Source organism: Eutrigla gurnardus, assembly GCF_963514095.1.
Source record: "Eutrigla gurnardus genome assembly, chromosome: 4".
NCBI classification, from domain to species: domain Eukaryota; kingdom Metazoa; phylum Chordata; class Actinopteri; order Perciformes; family Triglidae; genus Eutrigla; species Eutrigla gurnardus.
In genome coordinates this window covers 4,381,412-4,403,712 of record NC_139918.1, presented here as the reverse complement: position 1 = coordinate 4,403,712, position 22,301 = coordinate 4,381,412, and the positions used below count along the sequence as shown (strand labels likewise).

Here is a 22,301-nt window from a genome sequence, read left to right as displayed (position 1 = left end):
TTCAACAAGGGTGGGCAGGAAAGGAGGGGGAACTGCCTCGATCACAAGGTCAACATTATTGCCAAAGGAAGCTCCTTTTAACAACTATTTATCATTTGAATACCACGCCTTTGTTTTTAGCAGCCCTCCTATTCTTTGTGTGACTGTTTACAGACCACCCCAGCACCCTACTGCTTTTATCAGCGACTTCTCAGAGTTTTTAACCATCATTCACGCTAAGTATGATAGGATTTTAATAACTGGTGATTTTAATCTACACATCGATAAGACCTCAGACCTAGCATCTAGAGAATTTTTAAACCTCCTTCACTGCTTGGATTTTAAACAGCATGTCTGCCAGCCAGCCCACGACAGGGGGCGCACCCTGGACCTGGTCATAACCTATGGCCTGTCTGTGGGTGCGCCCTCTGTCGTGGATCTGGCCATGTCAGACCATTTTTGTGTGTTTTTTAATATCACCAGTTTTAACCAGCTGGAGGACCCTGTGAGAACAGTGAGGAAACGCCATCTTACTTCTGAAGTGGCAGCAAATTTTATCCAGATTTTAAAGAACACTCCTGCACAAATTTTACCAGCACCATGTGATTTTATCATTGACAATTTTATTCACAAACTAAGGTCAACACTTGACTCAGTGGCTCCTCTTTTAACTAAAACTATAAAAACAAGACCAATGCCACCATGGAGAAATGAAGAAATCAAAAAACTGAAAAGAACGTGCAGGAGTGCTGAGAGGAGATGGAGAAAATCAAAGCTGACAGTACACTACGACATATTTCGTCAACACCTCAAAACATACAATAAAACCATCAAACTGGCAAGAATTTCACATTTCAAAAATCTAATCTCCGAAAATAAAAATAACCCCAAATTTTTATTCTCCACAATTGAGTTTTTAACCAACGGTGACCGGAACAGGTCACCAATAACACCAACAGACTCCGTTTGTGAGGCGTTTGCTGACCACTTCAGAAGTAAAATCGATAACATTAGATCCAGTCTTTTATCTCACCAAATCTCAACCTCCGACATTCCTGGATCAATGCTTCCACCTGAGGAGACTCTGGACTCTTTTGCCCTGGTTGACGCAAGGACACTTGGTCGAGTCTTCTCCCAAGTGAAGCCCACAACCTGCCTTTTAGACCCAATTCCCACACGCTTTTTAAAAAAGTTTTATGACGTTTTTGAGGAACAGCTTTTATATATGGTGAACTGCTCTCTTCAGACGGGTGTCTTCCCCACATCCTTTAAAACGGCGGTGGTGAAGCCCCTTCTGAAGAAGAGTGGCATAGACCCCACCATTTTTAATAATTACCGTCCAGTATCCAACTTACCATTTTTAAGCAAAATTTTAGAAAAACTGGTTTTTACACAGATAAATAACTTTTTATATTTAAACAATACATTGGAGAAGTATCAGTCTGGTTTTAGGACAAACCACAGCACAGAGACAGCCCTTTTAAAGATTTTAAATGACATCAGGTTCAATTTAGATAATCATAAACTCACAGTCTTGGTTCTGCTAGATCTAACCGCCGCCTTTGATACAGTGGACCATCACATTTTAATAAACCGTTTGAGGAACCTGGTTGGTCTCTCTGGTGCTGTTTTAAATTGGTTCTCCTCTTACCTCACTGACCGAAGCTTCTTCGTAAGTCTGGATACCTGTTCCTCCAAAACACACAACCTTAAGTGCGGGGTTCCCCAGGGGTCAATTTTAGGCCCAACCCTTTTTAATCTCTACATGCTTCCCCTGGGTGATGTCATCAGGAGGCACGGCATCAGCTTCCACAGCTATGCTGACGATACACAACTGTACATCGCTGTGTCTCCTGATGACACAGGGCCTTTAGATGCCCTTTTTAATTCCATTTTAGATATCCAGTCATGGATGGCAGCAAACTTTCTACAACTCAACCAGGACAAAACAGAGGTTTTAGTCATAGGTCCTGAAGGCCAGAGAGAGAAACTTTTACCAAAATTAAATAATTTTAAATCATCGAAATCTCTGAGAAACCTGGGCGTGATTTTAGACTCTGAGCTCAGTTTTATTCCACACATTAAAAATGTAACAAAGGTAGGTTTCTACCACCTGAAGAATATAGCCAGAGTCCGCCCGTTTCTCTCACAGGCCAGTACAGAGGTGCTGATGCATGCTTTTATTTCCAGTCGTCTAGACTATTGTAATGCCCTGCTCTCTGGTCTTCCTAAAAAGAGCATCCATACTCTCCAACTGCTGCAAAACTCAGCCGCACGCGTGCTGACGAGGACCAGAGGGCGGGAGCACATTACACCAGTTTTAAAGTCGCTGCATTGGCTCCCTGTCCGCTTCAGGATCGATTTTAAGATTCTTTTACTTGTTTTTAAATGTCTTAATGGTCTTGGGCCCTCTTATTTATCTGACCTACTCCTATTATATCAACCCTCACGGACCCTGAGGTCCTCTGGCACCGGCCTTTTAACCGTTCCACAAGTCAGATTGAAAACACACGGGGAGGCGGCTTTTAGTTATTATGGTCCCCGACTGTGGAACAGCCTGCCGCAGAACCTCAGGGCCGCAGAGAATGTTGATGTTTTTAAAAAACGGCTCAAGACTCATCTTTTTAGTCTGGCTTTTAATTAACTTTCTATTATTTTAAGTCTGCTATTTTATTCCCCAAGTTTTAATCTATTATTTTAAGTTTGCTTATTTTAGTAGTTTACACTGATTTTATTCTATCCTATTTAGCTATTTAGCTTTTTTATCTAGTTTTTGCTATTTATTTTATTACTGCTATCTTGTTCTATTTTACATTATTTTATCTCTTTTACCGTCGACTGACGGGAACCAGAGTCCCTCATGGTGTGGATGGCCTTTCACTCACCGATGTCTCAGTGCCGAGCCATGTCTCTACAGTTTTAGCCAATGCAGTGCGTGGGGGTGTGTGTGTGTGTGTGTGTGGTGTCCATACCCGAGTTGCGTGCATGTTAGTGTGAGTGTGCGAGTGTGTTCCGGGTGGGGGGTCGGGTCTTTCTTTCTGTTGTTGTTGTTTTTATTGTTGTTGTTGTTTTGTTCTTATTTTCTAAATTTGTATTTTCTGTACGGCACTTTGTGTTGCATTTACCTGCATGAATGGTGCCATATAAATAAATAAAATTGAATTGAATTCAGTTAATAAGTAAATTCATCTGATCAGCAGGTTTATACATGTGTTTCATTCTGCAGCACTCGCTGTAGCAAGTGTCTGTGGTTAGTTCAGGTGTCTGTAATAACAGTAGGGCAGTGGAGTGTCTGTTATCTGAACTGCTAAAGTCAGCTGAACAGGTAAAGTGGACTAAAATGTTTTGGTTTTCATCAACTAAAACTATGAAGAATAAAAATGACTAAAACAAATTAGCATTTTCGTGAAAAGACTAATACTTAATCTAAAATAGCTGCCAAAATGAACACTTTAAATCAATTTAAAGAATACATAATCATATTACCAAATAAATAATTATTTTGAAACAATTTTGAAGCAGAAATAATTATAAAACATTGTGTACATTTTACATTTACATGAATTAAATCAGTTTGCTTGTAAATGTCTTCTCGTGTTCCTTTATTAAGCAAAAAGCACATTACTTAATTTAATTAGGGCCCGAGCGCCGACAACGTCGGGCTGCGAAGCCCTATTGTTATTCGAATGTTTTTTCTTCTTCTTCTTCTTATTATTCTTTCACGCCTTCGCCCTACATTTTGGGGGCCTGAACATGAAAAAAAACTAACCAAAATTGGAGTGTCTATAGGGTCTGGCGAAAATAAGAGAATTTGCCGTTTTCGCATTCAACCACGAAAAAGTTGCTCGCTAGCGCCACCTAGAGTGGAGAATCGCCAGCCCCGCCGCACCGTAACTCCAATTGACATGAAACTTTGCACACATGTGCAAACAAGTGTTCTCTACAAAAAATCCTCTTGGAGTACCAAAGTCCGCCTACCGAAATTTTCCGCCATCTTGGATTTTATGAAAAAAAGGAAGTTGCGCAGTTCTCGGAAACCGTTGGTCCGATTTGGACCAAATTCGGTACGCATACTCTTTAGACCTAGCTATGGTTATGGTCCGAAAAGGTTTTGAAAATATGCATTTCATCAGGAGATATCGGCCAATGAACATTAGAGGGTGTGGCTACCAAAATTCAATTAGCATAACTCTATAACCTTTGCCCCTAAAATTACGACACTCCAAACCTATGTTGACATCGCTTGAAAGAACATGTATGTCAAGTTTCATCTAAATGGAGTCATATTTGCCACTTCCAAAAAATCCCACATATTGCCAGTTATGCCTGTTTTTGGCTGTTTTTTGGCCTTTCACAGGGGTCACGCTAAATCAAAAACTGATTATACCGTTGATCCGATCGATACCAAAATTGGATATGTTGTTGGAAAGGCCTTACGGACAAAAAGTATGCCAAAGATGCTCCAAAAGTCTAGGGGCGTGGCCACGGCGACGCCATGACTGCGCTACTACTTTCATCCCTCGCCATTGGCATTAAAGCTGTTATAACTTCACCGTTTCTTCTCCGATCTGCTCCAAAATATTCATGCTTGTTAACAATCACGTCCTGAACACAACGGCACTGCAATTTTAACAGAGAGGTAGAGCGCCACCTAATGGCAAAATGAAATGTGACCGATTTTATGCCCATCTTCTGAGCAACAGCCCCCCCTCTAGGTAGGGCGTACACGCATGAAATATTTTTTCCTAGATAGCCCAAGTGGAGCTGTACAAAAAAGCCTCTTGGACCCACCGCCTCAAGTCATGATAAAGTAGGTAAAAAAAATGTTTTTAGCCAAGTGTGTAAATCAGCCAGGTTTTCACTCAATCTTCACTCGGGGAGCATAGAGGGGAGAGACACAGGCGCACAGCGACCACCAGATGGAGTCAGAGATCTATCAGTGACACATGGAGAACTGTGAATCTTACATGCAGCTGCAGTCTCATGCCTCACACCACATCAACAGCCATGCCACTTTTAATTCCTTTTTTTTTAATTCCTCTCATTTCAGCCTGGACACAGAGAGGAGGAGAGATGCACATCTCCACATGCATCTCACACAGCTGTCAGTTGAACTCTGCCATAAACATAATAACTTCCGTGTTTCTTCTCTGATCTGCTCCAAACTTTGCACACTTGATTAGAGTTCCTTCCTGAACACATCTGCACTTTGATATACACTCACAGTCAGAGCGCCACCTACTGGCGACAGGAAATGTCATTGATTTTGTGACTTTTTCCAAGTTAAAGCCACACCTGATTTTTTTTACAACTAATTCCTCTCATTTCAGCTTGCAAGGAGGACACAGGGAGAGGAGGAGAGATGTCACACAGGGGGAGGAGGAGAGATGTCATGAAGGCAGAGACATGTGTGTGAGCTCTGTGACTGAAATGTAGTTTCACTTTGGATCACACCAGATCAACAGTCATGCCACTTTGAATTCCTTTTTTTAAATTCCTCTCATTTCAGCCTGGACACAGAGAGGAGGAGGGATGCACACTTTACATGCATCTCATACAGCTGTCAGCTGAACTCTGTCTTTAACATCCAAACTATTATAGCTTCAGTGTTTGTTCTCTGATCTGCTCCAAACTTTGCACACTTGATTAGAGTTCCTTCCTGAACACATCTGCACTTTGACATTCACTCTGTCAGAGCGCCACCTACTGGTGACAGGAAATGTCATTGATTTTGTGAATTTTTCCAAGTTAAAGCCACACCTGATTTTTTTTATAACTAATTCCTCTCATCTCACCTTGCAAGGAGGACACAGGGAGAGGAGGAGGAGAGGTCACACTAGGGGGAGGAGGAGAGATGTCAGGAAGGCATGAACATGTGTGTATGTGACAGACAGATGGCTTTGAATGTCAATCGCTTGTGTCTAAACTCACGCCACGAGGAGGTGGCTGCTGCACAGGTAGGCGGCTGCCACGCGTGTGAATGCAGGCACTCCACGACCGCACGTGACAGACGGATGCCTTTCGGTGTCCATCGCTTGTGTCTCGACTTGCACCACGAGAGGCGGCCGCGCCAAGGGCAGCGTCCACGACACTGCCCTGTGACCGCAGGCACTCCACGACCGCATAAGAGCTCGGGCCCGTCACGATACTGCTCGCAGTTTTAATTATTATTAATTTTCATTGTGCACCACAAAGTATTTTATTTACTCCTACATTTTTGTCCTTAGAAAATTATATTCTTTTTCTTTTTTTAAAATCTGTGTAAGGGCTCACATTCCATGTGGACCTGGGCATGAGGCAGAAAGAGGTCATTCTAAAATGTAAATCAAAGAAATATCAGTTTAGTGATAGCAAAATCAAAATCCATGTGTGTAAACTTACACTTCAGAGTCACCAACAGGGATGTCTGCAATTAGAGACAGGAAGGAGGGAGGCAGAGAGAAAGATTATCAGTTTCAGAAGCTACCTCATGATCTCACAGCTCATTTCAAGTCGCACTACTATTTCAAGAAAGCTAAAATAAGGATCTACAGGAAGTCCTTCCTGCCTGTACAACCAATCTTGTCCGTGTCAAGACAGGGGGTCAGGAGGTGAAGCCTCACTCTTCACCCTAACAGACTTATGACTGACATAGACACTCCCGTCCACTCATACAACTATCACCCTCTTTAAAATGAAATAATCTGATTAATAACTGCACTATAACTTTACAGTACAATTGGGATTTGAGGTCCACCTCACACATTTAGCGTAAACATCCCTGTTAAGCCCACCAAGTCTGATTTTCACACACAAAAAAATAAAAATACTGACCCAAGTGAGAACATGGGTTCAGAACCATATTGATAAATCTTACCTCTTACTAGCTAATTTCATTTAGTCTCCAGTCCTGTCCTATAGCCTGTAAATTCCCTTTGAAATAGGCGTGACCAGACTTTTTGCTGTTATCAATGCAGAAAAAACTATTTACAAAGACAAAACTGTAGTGGAAATTACTCCTGAATACTTCATCTTTCAGTACATGTTGTCTGTATCTCTATCCTATGCTTGGGATTTGAAATTGGCCAAAATTTCTGGTGTAGCCAGCTGGTTGAAAGTGCAGATATTTTTATGAAGACTTCTAAAGAGCAACTGACTGAAATAAAAACAGTTTGCAGATTCAATACTAATGTTCGAAGGAGAGGACTAGTTAATGATTCAATTTCAGCATTTACAAATAAACAATAAATGTAATTGCAATTGTGCTCACTCACACTTGTAGTGTGTGACAGCTAGAACTTGCAGATTTTGCATCACTGATATTTAAACATAGGTATTTATTATTAAAATTAAGGGAAGTCATATTATTTTGCTATTTGCACATGACATTAAAAACAACTTTATGAAAAGTAGTATTGAAAAGTATTAATTGATCATGCAGAGAGGTCATTGACAGTGCAATTGCAGACGGTATTTTTGTTATTGTCCACTTTAAGCCTCCCAGGTAAAAATTGTATTGTTTTACATTTAGCAGTATTATAATATAAACTACCCATGTCAACTATACATGCCTAATCATGCTTCTTGTCATTGTAATGAGAACAAATCAAGAAAAGAATGTGTACGTATTAGCCTAAATGTGTGCTAACAAATATAAAATAGCAACAACTTGACCACACAATGCGTGCAGGCTGCGCCACCAAATTGCAGTTTTGCACTATAAATGTTCTAAAAATACCTCTGTACTATTTATATGTCCTAGAAGTTCCCAGTAAAAGATGCCATACCAGTGTTTTACCCTTTCAGAAGCAATTACATAGGAATTTTATATACTGTGATATAATACCATTACCATCTATGCTTTGGTTTACACAGTGACAGAAATTTAAGACCACACCTGTAAGCTCCCGTAATATTCCCCACCAGTATTACTAAAGTACTCTCTTTATAGGACCTTTAAGATTTGCAATAATCTGTTCAGTGCATGCTGCATTCAATAGTCACAGTAAACTAAATAAAGGCAAAGCGTGATTTCAATCATGTATGAATGTTTTTTCTAAACAAAATAAAAAGATGTAAATTATTAAACCATTACCTACAGTCAATTACATTTCAGTTAAAATATTGCTTTACTTACCAAAGTGTAGAGATCTGTGAATGTTCTGTTAAAGAGAAGAAACAATGTGACAAACTCAGTGAGCATGCATCTTTTCCATGTCAACTATAAACATCAGGTCCAGTGTGAATTATCCACGTTGCCATGTTCCACCTCGTCTAACATAAAATAGAGATAGTCTGGCTCTAAGTCACAACCGCAATATCGACATAATAAATATAAAATAAATATGATGTGCTTGAATGCAGCTTACACATTAAGACAAAATATCTACAGTAGAGCCTGCATACAGTATAGCCTGTATAGTAGATAGATAGATAACTACTGTTATTTAATACCAGCATTATTTATTCAAGCTCACTCATAAAGGTTGGCTCATTAGTGTGCAGTGTTTCCCCTAGAATTTTTTCAGGCCCGGTGGTACCCACCGAAAAAACCCTAAACAGACGAGACGCGTGGGATGGTGCAGTTGGATTAAGTCAGGTGGCACAACAAGCAGTCTGCAATTCTGCCCTCGCAGCTTTGCATTCACACTGCTCCAGCACAAACGGGCTTTGGCCCGTTAGCCGGTAGTACATACGTCAGCACGTCCTAATATATCTCTGCATATATTTCTCGACAACACTCGACCTGCATCAGCGAATGTGCGCACGAGCGGATCTGTGCAAGCAGGCAGCGCGAGGAAAGCGGATTTTGGACGGAGACACACAGCGGCATTTTTCTTATAAATGCACCGGTCCGGTTCCGGTACCGGTCCGGTTCCGCTCACACCACGAGTCTGGAGAGTGCAACAGCTTACCAAAATACAGTGTCAACTTTCCGTGTTTTCAAAGTAGAACGCGACATCGTAGTGGTTTAACGAGGCGGAGCGGCATCAGAACAACATCAAACGCGTAAAGTACATGAAGAAGAACGTAGCGGGAGCGCGCGGCGAGGATTGTTGCGGACGCGCGTCGTGCGGAGCAAGTCTACTCCAAGGCGCTCCAAGGTAAATGATTATCGATTTATGAATAAATTGAGAGGTGGACTATTTTTGGCGTATTGATTTTTTTTTTGGCCTGGCGGTAGGTCTCCCTGGACTGGCGGCCCCGCCAGGCCTGTACAATGTTAGGGGAAACACGGGTGTGTAAAACCTCTGCTTTATGTAGACTGGCCTTACATGCACATTCAACAATAAATTAAATTAAAATTAAACTCTCCAGTGTAAAGGTTAGTTAGACAGATAGATTGAAGAGATCCCTGGATCACATTAAAGGAGTCATCACCTGGTTTTATACGTATCCAGCCCCCCTTGGATCGCTTTGGATCAATTCGTAAAACTTATTAGAAAAAAAAAAAAAATTTTAATCAAACATTGAGCTTGTTCTGACCCTTTTTCGTACCGCGATTTTATCACGCGAGATTACGCGCGAGGTTTTGACTGGTCCGGATGTGCATTGTATAATATGTAATGAGGCGCGCGTTGATTCGCCGCAGGAAGGACAGAGCCGGGGGGGCTTGCCTGCATGCAGACTCCAAAACATAATGGCGGCGCTTCGGCGATTTCAGGTAGCGGACGGGGCGGGGTTGGGTGGTGAAAGAGGGGTGGGCTTATGCAAGTAGCCGCCACGGTGACGTCACCGAAGGCGCAGAATCAAAATCTCGTGCTTTAGGAATGCACACCCTTGTGTGCTATTCCTGTTCGGAAAAAGAGCAGAAGCGAAAAAACGGCGCCACTTTCAAACTCCAGCCTTTCAGGCAAGTTTCAACTGAGGTCAAACACAGATATGCATGTTTTAACAAGAGAAATTGCGATTTCCAGGTGATGACTCCTTTAAACACCCATGGTTGCCTTAAGTTACCTAGCTGAGTGCTCCTAACAGCTAAAACTGCTGGTTGCCAGAGTGAGCCAGAAACGCACATTAACAGAATTATCAGTTAGCTTGTTACTGGTTAATTTTTTTTAACATTTTCCTCTTTCACATTCATGTCAGGATAGTTAGTGGAATTAGTGGAAACAAATCTTTAAAAAGAAAAACGAAAATAAAATAAACCACTAACCAGTTGTTTTGTCAGGTACCATGGCTAAAGTTAGCATTGGCCGCTATGCTAGCATTAGCATCTTCACTTATATTAGCTAGCCAACAATATGCTTTACTCAGCTGTGTAGGAAAAATATTTAACCTGTACATTCATGTTAGAATGCTGTGTGAGTTAGAAACCAGGTTTATAACTTAATAACTGTAATTTTTACTGCTTAAAACATTAACATTAGTATCATTAGTTGGGAGAGAGGTTGAGAGTGACTCACCATTCAAGACTCAGCACAAAATGGCGAAGCTCCTGTGTTGCGCAGCAAACTTTGATTGAGGCGTTCAGGGGAACTCGGAAATTCTGGCGTCATATACAAAATACTTAGAAAATCAGACTTCACTTTTTATTTATAGACATTGCTTTAAATGTGTTGAATGGCTTCTATTTACGGCAATTTTGACTGGTGGCTGGTCAATACTATGTGACTGCTGAGTCAGTAAGTATGTAAAAGCAGTGACATTTCAAAGTGGAGCATGATAAAGAGGATTTGAAGGTTATCTCTATAGAGTTTCATTGTTAAAAAAAAAAAAACTATATTAAAAAAGTAAATGTGTAAAATGAATATGTGGAAAAGTATGAAAAAGCTGAATATGTGCAAAAGTATGAAAACGCTGAATAGCTGAAGAGAATATTGAAAAAGCTGAATATGTGAAAAGTATGAAAAAGCTGAATAGCTGAGAATATTCAAAAAGCTCAATATGTATGATTAAGCTGAATATATGCAAAATTATGAAACAAGCAAAATATTTGAAAATAATATTAGGAAAGCTAAATATCTGCAAACGTATGAAATAAGCTAAATAGCTGAAGAAATATGAAAAACCTGAATATTTGAAAAGAATATGAAAGGCAAAAAAAAAATGTTGAAGACAAGTTGAAATGTCCTTAAAGAGCTGAACATTTTAATATTTGAATGTTCTTTTTGTTTGTAGTATTAGTAGGGTACTAATAGAAGTAGAAGGAGTAGTATCAGTAGTAGTAGTAGTAGAAGCAGTAGTACTAGTAGTATTAGTAGAAGTAGTACTAGTAGTAGCAGTAGTATTAGCAGTAGTTCAAGTAATATTAGTACAAGTATTAGTGGTAGTAGAAGTAGAAGTACTACTAGTACTAGTAATATTAGTACAAGTATTAGCAGTATTAGTAGTATTAGTAGTAGTAGAAGTAGAAGTACTAGTAGTAGTAGTCCTAGTACTACTACAAGTAGTGGAGGTAGTATCAGTAGTAAACTAGAAGTAGTACTAGTACTAGTACAAGTACAAGTAGTGGACATGGTATCAGTAGTAAGCTAGTAGCAAAGGAGGAGTAGTACTAGTACAAGTTCAAGTAGTGGACGTAGTATCAGTAGTAGAAGAAGTAGTACTAGTACTAGTACTACTACAAGTAGTGGAGGTAGTATCCGTAGTAGGCTAGTAGTAGAAGTATTAGAAGTAGTATCAGTAGTAGGCTAGAAGTAGAAGTAGTAGTAGTAGTAGTAGTAGTACTAGTACTACTACAAGTAGTGGAGGTAGTATCAGTAGTAGGCTAGTAGTAGCAGTAGTAGTACAAGTACAAATACAAGTAGTGGACGTAGTATCAGTAGTAGGCTAGCAGAAGAAGTAGTAGTAGTACTAGTACAAGTACGAGCAGTGGACGTAGTATCACTAGTAGGCTAGTAGTAGAAGCAGTTGTAGTACTAGTACAAGTACGAGCAGTGGACGTAGTATCACTAGTAGGCTAGTAGTAGAAGCAGTTGTAGTACTAGTACAAGTACAAGTAGGGGACGTAGTATCAGTAGTAGGCTAGTAGTAGAAGTAGTAGTAGTAGTAGTCAGACAGACAGAGAGTGAGACAGAGAGAGATAGACGGACTTGTGTATACATTTTAAAGTTTAAATGGAGTTTCTAGGTGAAAGTATGACTGAGCAAAAGATGTTTGACAAAAAAAACTACAAATCCCACTGACTGCTACTGTCTGCTGCTCCTGTCCGCCAATCAGAGCACACCTGCTGTCACTTCTAAAGATCAAAGCCACAGGGATCAAAGCCATCTACGCGCGTGTGTAACTGTCTAGAGCCTGTCTCTATTCCTCCATTTCGGCTTTGCGGAGGCTCCGAACAAAAGCTTCTCGCGCTCACAACGAGACTCCTATCGCCAAAATGTTTGCACCGTTAGCGCCACAAGACTCTGCTGAAGACAATGATCACTTTAATTTTTTCCTAGTGTCAGAAATGTGGACGCTAGGTGGAAGTATGTGAAAGTAGTCGGAGTTCAAAAGGGAGGATGTTAAAGAGGTTTTTAGGCTGATCTCCATAGGAATGCATTGAAAAAAAAATATGGAAAAGGCTGAATATATGAAAAAGTATGAAAGGTAGAAAAAAGGTTGAAGGTGAGCATTAAAGAGCTGAAAAAGCTGAACATTTTGATAGTTGAATGGTTTTTGTAGCTGAAAGTATGCAGAAGCTAGAGGCGACTGAAAAACGTACGGAAGAAGAATAATAACTAGAAAAAGCATTTCCTGCGGAAAATGCGTGGAAATGCTTTATGCTGAAGCAACACTGAAAAAAAGCTGAATATTTGAAGAGAATATTAAAAAAGCTGAATATGTGCAAAAGTTTGAAAAAGCTGAATAGCTTAAGAGAGAATTAATAAAGCTGAATATGTGAAAAGTTTGAAAAGCTGAATATGTGAAAATAATATTTAAAAAGCTGAATATGTGCAAAAGTATGAAAAAGCTTAATATTTGAAGAGAATATTAAAAAAGTTGAATATGTAAAAAGATGAAGAAGCTGAATAGCTGATCAGAATATTAATAAAGCTGAATATGTGAAAAGGTTGAAAAATCTGCATAGCTGAAGAGAATTTTCAAGAGCTGAATATGTGAAAAGTTTAAAAAAGCTGAATAGCTGAACAGAATAATAATAAAGCTGAATATTTGAAAAGTTTGAAAAAGTTGAATAGCTGAAGAGAATATTCAAAGAGCTGAATATGTGAAAAGTTTGAAATAGCTGAATATGAATATTAAAAGAGCTGAATATGTGAAAAATTGAAGAAGCTGAATAGCTGAAGAGAATATTAAAAAAGCTGAATATTTGAAAAGTTTGAAAAAGTGTGTTTGTGTGTGTGTGTGTGTGTGTGTGTGTGTGTGTGTGTCTGTCTGTCTTCTTTGAAAAACAACTCCCACTGACTGCTCCTGTCCACCAATCAGAGCGCACCTGCTGTCACTTCTGAGTGAGAGAGAGAGATAGACAGACATTTTAAAGTTTAAATGGAGTTTCTAGGTGAAAGTATGTTTGAGCAGAAGATGTTTGACAAAAAAAACTACAAATCCCACTGACTGCTCCTGTCTGCTGCTCCTGTCTGCCAATCAGAGCACACCCGCTGTCACTCTCAAGATCAGAGCCACAGGCGCATGTGTATGACTGCCTTTAAGCCTCTCTATCGCTCCATTCCCCCTCTGCGGAGGGTCCGGACAAAAGCTTGCCACGCTCACACCGAAACTCCTATGGCCAAAATGTTTACACCGTTAGCGCCACAAGACTGTGCTGAAGACACTGATCACTTTTATTTTTTCCTAGTGTCAGAAATGTGGACGCGAGTTAGAAATGTGTGATTTTCAGCGTTTCCTTGGAAATCTGCTCCTCGATTCGCATTAGATCGAATGAGGAGAAAAAGAGACTTGGCCGCGCTTAGAGGTTGCTAGTTCAAATTCTGTAAATGTCACAGAGTTTTTGAGCACATTGTGAGAGACAGGACAAGTTTCTGTACAAAATTGGAAAAGATCACGTGTGTAGAGTGAAAATTGTGGCCGGGAGGAGTTTGGAAAGGAATAAAATCTGAAGTATGACGAGGAGCTCTCACACTCTAACGATGATGTCACGCACTCTAGCAGGCGCAATACACACCCATTGTAAACTCTGATCAGGTCTTAAAAAACCATCAAACATAAACTGTGATTGTAGGAAAAGTGTAAAAGATACGAAAGTGAAAAGACATAGCCATATAGATCACATTCTTGGGCATTGTTTAAAGTTTGAATGAAGTCTGTAGGTGGAAGTTTGTGGAAGAAGATACAGTTGAAAGAGCAGCATGTTTCAGAGGATTTTAAGCGGATCTCCATTGGTTTCCATTATAAAAAAAATATGGAAAAAGCTGAATATCTGAAAAAATATGAAAGGCAGTAAAAAAGTTGAAGAGGAGCCAACGTGAGATGAGAGAGCTGAACATTTTGATAGTTGAATGGTTTTTATAGCTGAAAGTTTGCAGGAGTTACAGGCGACCAAAATATGTACGGAATAATAATAATACGTTGAACTAGAAAAAGCATTTCCTGCGGAAAATGCGTGGAAATGCTTTATGCTGAAGCAACACTGAAAAAAAGCTGAATATTTGAAGAGAATATTAAAAAAGCTGAATATGTGCAAAAGTTTGAAAAAGCTTAATATTTGAAGAGAATATTAAATAAAAAAGCTGAATATGTAAAAAGATGAAGAAGCTGAATAGCTGATCAGAATATGAATAAAGCTGAATATGTGAAAAGTTTGAAAAATCTGCATAGCTGAAGAGAATATTCAAGAGCTGAATATGCCAAAATAATATTTAAAAGCTGAATATGTGCAAAAGTATGAAAAAGCTTAATATTTGAAGAGAATATTAAAAAAGCTGAATATGTAAAAAGATGAAGAAGCTGAATAGCTGATCAGAATATTAATAAAGCTGAATATGTGAAAAGTTTGAAAAATCTGCATAGCTGAAGAGAATTTTCAAGAGCTGAATATGTGAAAAGTTTAAAAAAGCTGAATAGCTGAACAGAATAATAATAAAGTTGAATATTTGAAAAGTTTGAAAAAGTTGAATAGCTGAATATGAATATTAAAAGAGCTGAATATGTGAAAAGTTGAAGAAGCTGAATAGCTGAAGAGAATATTAAAAAAGCTGAATATTTGAAGTTTGAAAAAGTGTGTTTGTGTGTGTGTGTGTTTGTGTGTGTGTGTCTGTCTGTCTTCTTTGAAAAACTACAACTCCCACTGACTGCTCCTGTCCGCCAATCAGAGCGCACCTGCTGTCACTTCTGAGTGAGAGAGAGAGATAGACAGACATTTTAAAGTTTAAATGGAGTTTCTAGGTGAAAGTATGCGTGAGATGGAGATGTTTGACAAAAAAAACTACAAATCCCACTGACTGCTCCTGTCTGCTGCTCCTGTCTGCCAATCAGAGCACACCTGCTGTCACCCTCAAGATCAGAGCCACAGGCGCGTGTGTATGACTGCCTTTAAGCCTCTCTTTCTCTCCATTTCAGCTTAGCGGGGACTCCATACAAAAGCTTGCCACGCTCACACCAAAACTCCTATGGCCGAAATGTTCACACCGTTAGCGCCACAAGAATCTGCTGAAGACAATGATCACTTTTATTTTTTCCTAGTGTCAGAAATGTGGACGCTAGGGCGAGTTAGAAATGTGTGATTTTCAGCAGTTCTTTGGAAATCTGCTCCTCGATTCGCCTTAGATTGAATGAGGAGAAAAACAGACGTGGCCGCGCTTAGAGGTTGCTAGTTCAAATTCTGTAAATCTCACAGAGATTTTGAGCACATTGTGAGAGACAAGACAAGTTTGTCTACAAAATTGGAAAAGATCACGTGTGTAGAGTGAAAATTGTGGCCGGGAGGAGTTTGGAAAGGAAAAAAATCTGAAGTATGACGAGGAGCTCTCACACTCTAACGATGATGTCACGCACTCTAGCAGGCGCAATACACACCCATTGTAAACTCTGATCAGGTCTTAAAAAACCATCAAACATAAACTGTGATTGTAGGAAAAATGTAAAAGATACGAAAGTGAAAAGACATAGCCGTATAGATCACATTCTTGGGCATTGTTTAAAGTTTGAATGAAGTCTGTAGGTGGAAGTTTGTGGAAGTAGATACAGTTGAAAGAGCTGCATGTTTCAGAGGATTTTAAGCGGATCTCCATTGGTTTCCATTATAAAAAAAATATGGAAAAAGCTGAATATCTGAAAAAATATGAAAGGCAGTAAAAAAGTTGAAGAGGAGCCAACGTGAGATGAGAGAGCTGAACATTTTGATAGTTGAATGGTTTTTATAGCTGAAAGTTTGCAGGAGTTACAGGGCGCCAAAATCTGTACGGAATAATAATAATAATATGTTGTTGAACTAGAAAATGCATTTCCTGCGGAAATACGTGGAAATGCTTTAATGCTGAAGCAACACTGAAAAAAAAGTAGAATATTTGAAGAAAATATTAAAAAAGCTGAATATTTGAAGAAAATATTAAAAAAGCTGAATATTTGAAGAAAATATTAAAAAAGCTGAACATTTGAAGAGAATATTAAAAAAAGCTGAATATGTGCAAAAGTATGAAAAAGCTGAATAGCTCAGGAGAATATTCAAAAAGCTGAATATGTGCAAAAGTATGAAAAAGCTGAATATTTGAAGAGAATATTAAAAAAAGCTGAATATTTAAAAAGTTTGAAAAAGCTGAATAGCTGAAGAGCATATTCAAAAAGTTGAATATGCAAAAAGTTTGAAAAAGCTGAATAGCTGTAGAGAATATTCCAAAAGCTGAATATGTGAAAAGTATGAAAAAGCTGAATAGTTGAAGAGAATATTCAAAAAGTTGAATATATGAAAAGTATGAAAAAGCTGAATAGCTGTAGAGAATATTCCAAAAGCTGAATATGTGAAAAGTAAGATAAAGCTGACTGTGTGCAAAATTATGAAAAAAGCTAAATATTTGAAAATAATATTAAGAAAGCTAAATATCTGCAAACGTATGAAATAAGCTAAATAGCTGAACAAATATGAAAAACCTAATTATTACAAAAAATATGAAAGGCAAAAAAATGTTGAAGAAAAGTTGAAATGTCCTTAAAAAGCTGAACATTTTAATATTTGAATGTTCTTTTTGTTTGTAGTATTAGTAGGGTACTAATAGAAGTAGAAGGAGTAGTATCAGTAGTAGGCTAGTAGTAGAAGTATTAGAAGTAGTATCAGTAGTAGGCTAGTAGTAGTAGTAGTAGTACTAGTACTACTACAAGTAGTGGAGGTAGAATCAGTATTAGGCTAGTAGTAGTAGTATTAGTACTAGTACAAGTACAAGTAGTGGACATGGTATCAGTAGTAGGCTAGTAGCAAAAGGAGTAGTAGTACAAGTGAAAGTTCAAGTAGTTGACGTAGTATCAGTAGTAAACTAGAAGTAGTACCAGTACTAGTACAAGTACAAGTAGTGGACATGGTATCAGTAGTAAGCTAGTAGCAAAGGAGTAGAAGTACTAGTACAAGTTCAAGTAGTGGACGTAGTATCAGCAGTAGAAGAAGTAGTAGTAGTACAAGTACTACTATAAGTAGTGGAGGTAGTATCAGTAGTAGGCTAGTAGTAGAAGTATTAGAAGTAGTATCAGTAGTAGGCTAGTTGTAGTAGTAGTAGTAGTAGTAGTACTAGTACTACTACAAGTAGCGGAGGTAGTATCAGTAGTAGGCTCGTAGCAAAAGGAGTAGTAGTACAAGTAAAAGTTTAAATAGTGGACATAGTATCAGTAGTAGAAGTAGTAGTAGTACTAGTACTACTACAAGTAGTGGAGGTAGTATCAGTAGTAGGCTAGTAGTAGTAGTAGTAGTACTATTACAAATAGTGGACATAGTATCAGTAGTAGTACTAGTACAAGTTCAAGTAGTGGACGTAGTATCAGTAGTAGAAGAAGTTGTAGTAGTATTACGCTACAAGCAGTGGAGGTAGTATCAGTAGTAGGCTAGTAGTAGAAGTATTAGAAGTAGTATCAATAGTAGTCTAGTAGTAGAAGTAGTAGTACTAGTACTACTACAAGTAGTGGAGGTAGTATCAGTAGTAGGCTAGTAGTAGTAGTAGTAGTAGTAGTAGTAGTAGTAGTAGTAGTACTTTTACAAATAGTGGACATAGTATCAGTAGTAGTACTAGTACAAGTTCAAGTAGTGGACGTAGTATCAGTTGTAGAAGAAGTTGTAGTAGTATTACTACTACAAGTAGTGGAGGTAGTATCAGTACAAGGCTAGTAGTAGAAGTAGTAGTACTAGTACTAGTACTACTACAAGTAGTGGAGGTAGTATCAGTAGTAGGCTAGTAGTAGTAGTATTAGTAGTAGTACTATTACAAGTAGTGGACATAGTATCAGTAGTTGGCTAGTAGTAGAAGTATTAGAAGTAGTATCAGTAGTAGGCTAGTTGTAGTAGTAGTAGTAGTAGTACTAGTACTACTACAAGTAGTGGATGTAGTATCAGTAGTAGGCTAGTAGCAAAAGGAGTAGTAGTACAAGTAAAAGTTTAAGTAGTGGACGTAGTATCAGTAGTAGAAGTAGTAGTACTAGTACTACTACAAGTAGTGGAGGTAGTATCAGTAGTAGGCTAGTAGTAGTAGTAGTACTATTACAAGTAGTGGATATAGTATCAGTAGTAGTACTAGTACAAGTTCAAGTAGTGGACGTAGTATCAGTAGTAGAAGAAGTTGTAGTAGTATTACTACTACAAGCAGTGGAGGTAGTATCAGTAGTAGGCTAGTAGTATAAGTATTAGAAGTAGTATCAGTAGTAGTCTAGTAGTAGAAGTAGTAGTAGTAGTAGTACTATTACAAGTAGTGGACGTAGTATCAGTAGTAGAAGAAGTTGTAGCAGTATTACTACTACAAGCAGTGGAGGTTGTATCAGTATTAGGCTAGTAGTATACGTATTAGAAGTAGTATCAGTAGTAGAAGTAGTAGTACTAGTACTAGTACTACTACAAGTAGTGGAGGTAGTACTAGTACTACTACAAGTAGTGGAGGTAGTATCAGTAGTAGAAGAAGTTGTAGTAGTATTACTACTACAAGCAGTGGAGGTAGTATCAGTATTAGGCTAGTAGTATAAGTATTAGAAGTAGTATCAGTAGTAGTCTAGTAGTAGAAGTAGTATTACTAGTACTAGTACTACTACAAGTAGTGGACGTAGTATCAGCAGTAGAAGAAGTAGTAGTAGTACTAGTACTACTACAAGTAGTGGAGGTAGTATCAGTAGTAGGCTAGTAGTAGAAGTATTAGAAGTAGTATCAGTAGTAGGCTAGTAGTAGTAGTAGTAGTAATACTAGTACTACTACAAGTAGTGTACATAGTATCAGTAGTAGGCTAGTAGTAGCAGTAGTACAAGTACAAATAGTGGACGTAGTATCAGTAGTAGGCTAGCAGAATAAGTAGTAGTAGTACTAGTACAAGTATGAGCAGTGGACGTAGTATCACTAGTAGGCTAGTAGTAGAAGCAGTTGTAGTACTAGTACAAATACAAGTAGGGGACGTAGTATCAGTAGTAGGCTAGTAGGAGAAGTAGTAGTAGTAGTAGTCAGACAGACAGAGAGTGAGACAGAGAGAGATAGACAGACTTGTGTCTACATTTTAAAGTTTAAATGGAGTTTCTAGGTGAAAGTATGCCTGAACTACAAAGAACTACAAATCCCACTGACTGCTCCTGTCTGCTGCTCCTGTCAGCCAATCAGAGCACACCTGCTGTCACTTCTAAAGATCAAAGCCACAGAGATCAAAGCCCTCTATGCGTGTGTGTAACTGCCTCTCACTATCGCTCCATTACGGCTTTGCGGGCGCTCCGAACAAAAGCTTGCCACGCTCACACCGAAACTCCCATCGCCAAAATTTTCACACCGTTAGCGCCACAAGACTCTGCTGAAGACAATGATCACTTTTATTTTTTCCTAGTGTCAGAAATGTGGACGCTAGGGCGAGTTAGAAATGGCCCTGCTTTCAGGTTTCTGTGAAAATCTGTTTCTCAATTTGTATGGCAGCCCATTGGGAGAAAAAACCGACATGGCCGCGCTTAGAGGTTGCTAGTTCAAATTCTGTAAATCTCACAGAGTTTTTGAGCACATTGATAGAGACAGGACAAGTTTGTCTACAAAATTGGAAAATATCACATCTGTAACGTGAAAATTGTGGCCGGGAGGAGTTTGGAAAGAAAAAAAAGCTGAAGTGTGTTGGGCTGCTCTCACACTCTAAGCGATGATGTCACCCACTCTAGCTGGCGCAATACACACCCATTATAAACTCTGATGAGGTCTGAAAAAAACATAAAACATAAACTGTGATTATAGAGAAACTGTAAAAGATATCAAAACACTGAGTAATATGGTTACAGTTCAAAGTCTTGTAGGTTGTTTAAAGTTTAAATGGAGTCTGTAGGTGGAAGTATGTGAAAGGAGTCGGAGTTCAAAGAGGAGGATGTTAAAGAGGTTTTCAGGCTGATCTCCATAGGAATGCATTGAAAAAAAAATATGGAAAAGGCTGAATATATGAAAAAGTATGAAAGGTAGAAAAAAGGTTGAAGGTGAGCATAAAAGAGCTGAAAAAGCTGAACATTTTGATAGTTGGATGGTTTTTGTAGCTGAAAGTATGCAGAAGTTAGAGGCGACTGAAAAACGTACGGAAGAAGAAAAATAAAAAAAACTAGAAAATGCATTTCCTGCGGAAATACGTGGAAATGCTTTAATGCTGAAGCAACACTGAAAAAAAAGCTGAATATTTGAAGAAAATATTAAAAAAGCAGAGTATTTGAAGAAAATATTAAAAAAGCTGAATATTTCAAGAGAATATTCAAAAAAGCTGAATATGTGCAAAAGTTTGAAAAAGCTGAATAGTTGAAGAGAATATTCAAAAAGCTGAATATGTGCAAAAGTTAGAAAAAGCTGAATAGCTGAAGAGAATATTAAAAAAGCTGAATATGTGCAAACGTTTGAAAAAGCTGAATAGTTGAAGAGAATATTCAAAAAGCTGAATAGTTGAAGAGAATTTTGAAAAAGCTGAACATGTGCAAAATTATGAAAAAAGCTAAATATTTGAAAATAATATTAAGAAAGCTTAATATCTGCAAATGTATGAAATAAGCTAAATAGCTGAACAAATATGAAAAACCTGAATATTTGAAAAGAATATGAAAGGCAAAAAAATGTTGAAGACATGTTGAAATGTCCATAAAGAGCTGAACATTTTAATATTTGAATGTTCTTTTTGTTTTTAGTATTAGTAGGGTACTAATAGAAGTAGTAGGAGTAGTATCAGTAGTAGTAGTAGTAGCAGTAATACTAGTATTATTAGTAAAAGTAGTATTAGTAGTAGCAGTAGTATTAGCAGTAGTACTAGTAATATTAGTACAAGTATAAGTATTATTAGTAGTAGTAGAAGTAGAAGTACTACTAGTACTAGTAATATTAGTACAAGTATTAGTAGTATTAGTAGTAGTAGAAGTAGAAGTACTAGTAGTAGTAGTCCTAGTACTACTATAAGTAGTGGAGGTAGTATCAGTAGTAAACTAGAAGTAGTACTAGTACTAGTACAAGTACAAGTAGTGGACATGGTATCAGTAGTAGGCTAGTAGCAAAAGGAGTAGTAGTACGAGTAAAAGTTCAAGTAGTGGACGTAGTATCAGTAGTAGACGTAGTAGTAGTACTAGTACTACTACAAGTAGTGGAGGTAGTATCAGTAGTAGGCTAGTAGTAGTACTAGTAGTACTATTACAAGTAGTGGACATAGTATCAGTAGTAGTACTAGTACAAGTTCAAGTAGTGGACGTAGTATCAGTAGTAGAAGTAGTAGTAGTAGTAGTACTACTACAAGTAGTGGAGGTAGTATCAGTAGTAGGCTAGTACTAGTAGTATTAGTAGTAGTACTATTACAAGTAGTGGACATAGTATCAGTAGAAGGCTAGTAGTAGTAGTACTAGTACAAATACGAGCAGTGGACGTAGTATCAGTAGTAGGCTAGTAGTAGAAGTAGTAGTAGTAGTAGTCAGACAGACAGAGAGTGAGACAGAGAGAGATAGACAGACTTGTGTATACATTTTAAAGTTTAAATGGAGTTTCTAGGTGAAAGTATGTTTGAGCAGACGATGTTTGACAAAAAAAACTACAAATCCCACTGACTGCTCCTGTCTGCCGCTCCTGTCCGCCAATCAGAGCACACCTGCTGTCACTCTCAAGATCAAAGCCACAGAGATCAAAGCCATCTACGCGCCTGTGTAACTGTCTAGAGCCTGTCTCTATTCCTCCATTTCGGAGGGTCCGAACAAAAGCTTCTCACGCTCACACCGAAAGTCGTATTGCCAAAATGTTCGCACCGTTAGCGCCACAAGACTCTGCTGAAGACACTGATGACTTTTAT

The 22,301-nt window shown here is 38.4% G+C and overlaps 1 long non-coding RNA gene across 1 annotated transcript in view; it reads right to left on the bottom strand.

The window, feature by feature from the left end:
- The window catches only part of LOC311011713, a 354,053-nt gene that overhangs the window by 5,597 nt on the left and 326,155 nt on the right, over positions 1–22,301 (bottom strand). The window contains exons 2-3 of the long non-coding RNA XR_014596935.1: positions 8,096–8,626; positions 6,361–6,385 (exon numbers count right to left, since the gene is read on the bottom strand). This is a non-coding gene — a long non-coding RNA (uncharacterized lncRNA). The remainder of the gene's footprint in view (positions 1–6,360; positions 6,386–8,095; positions 8,627–22,301) is intronic.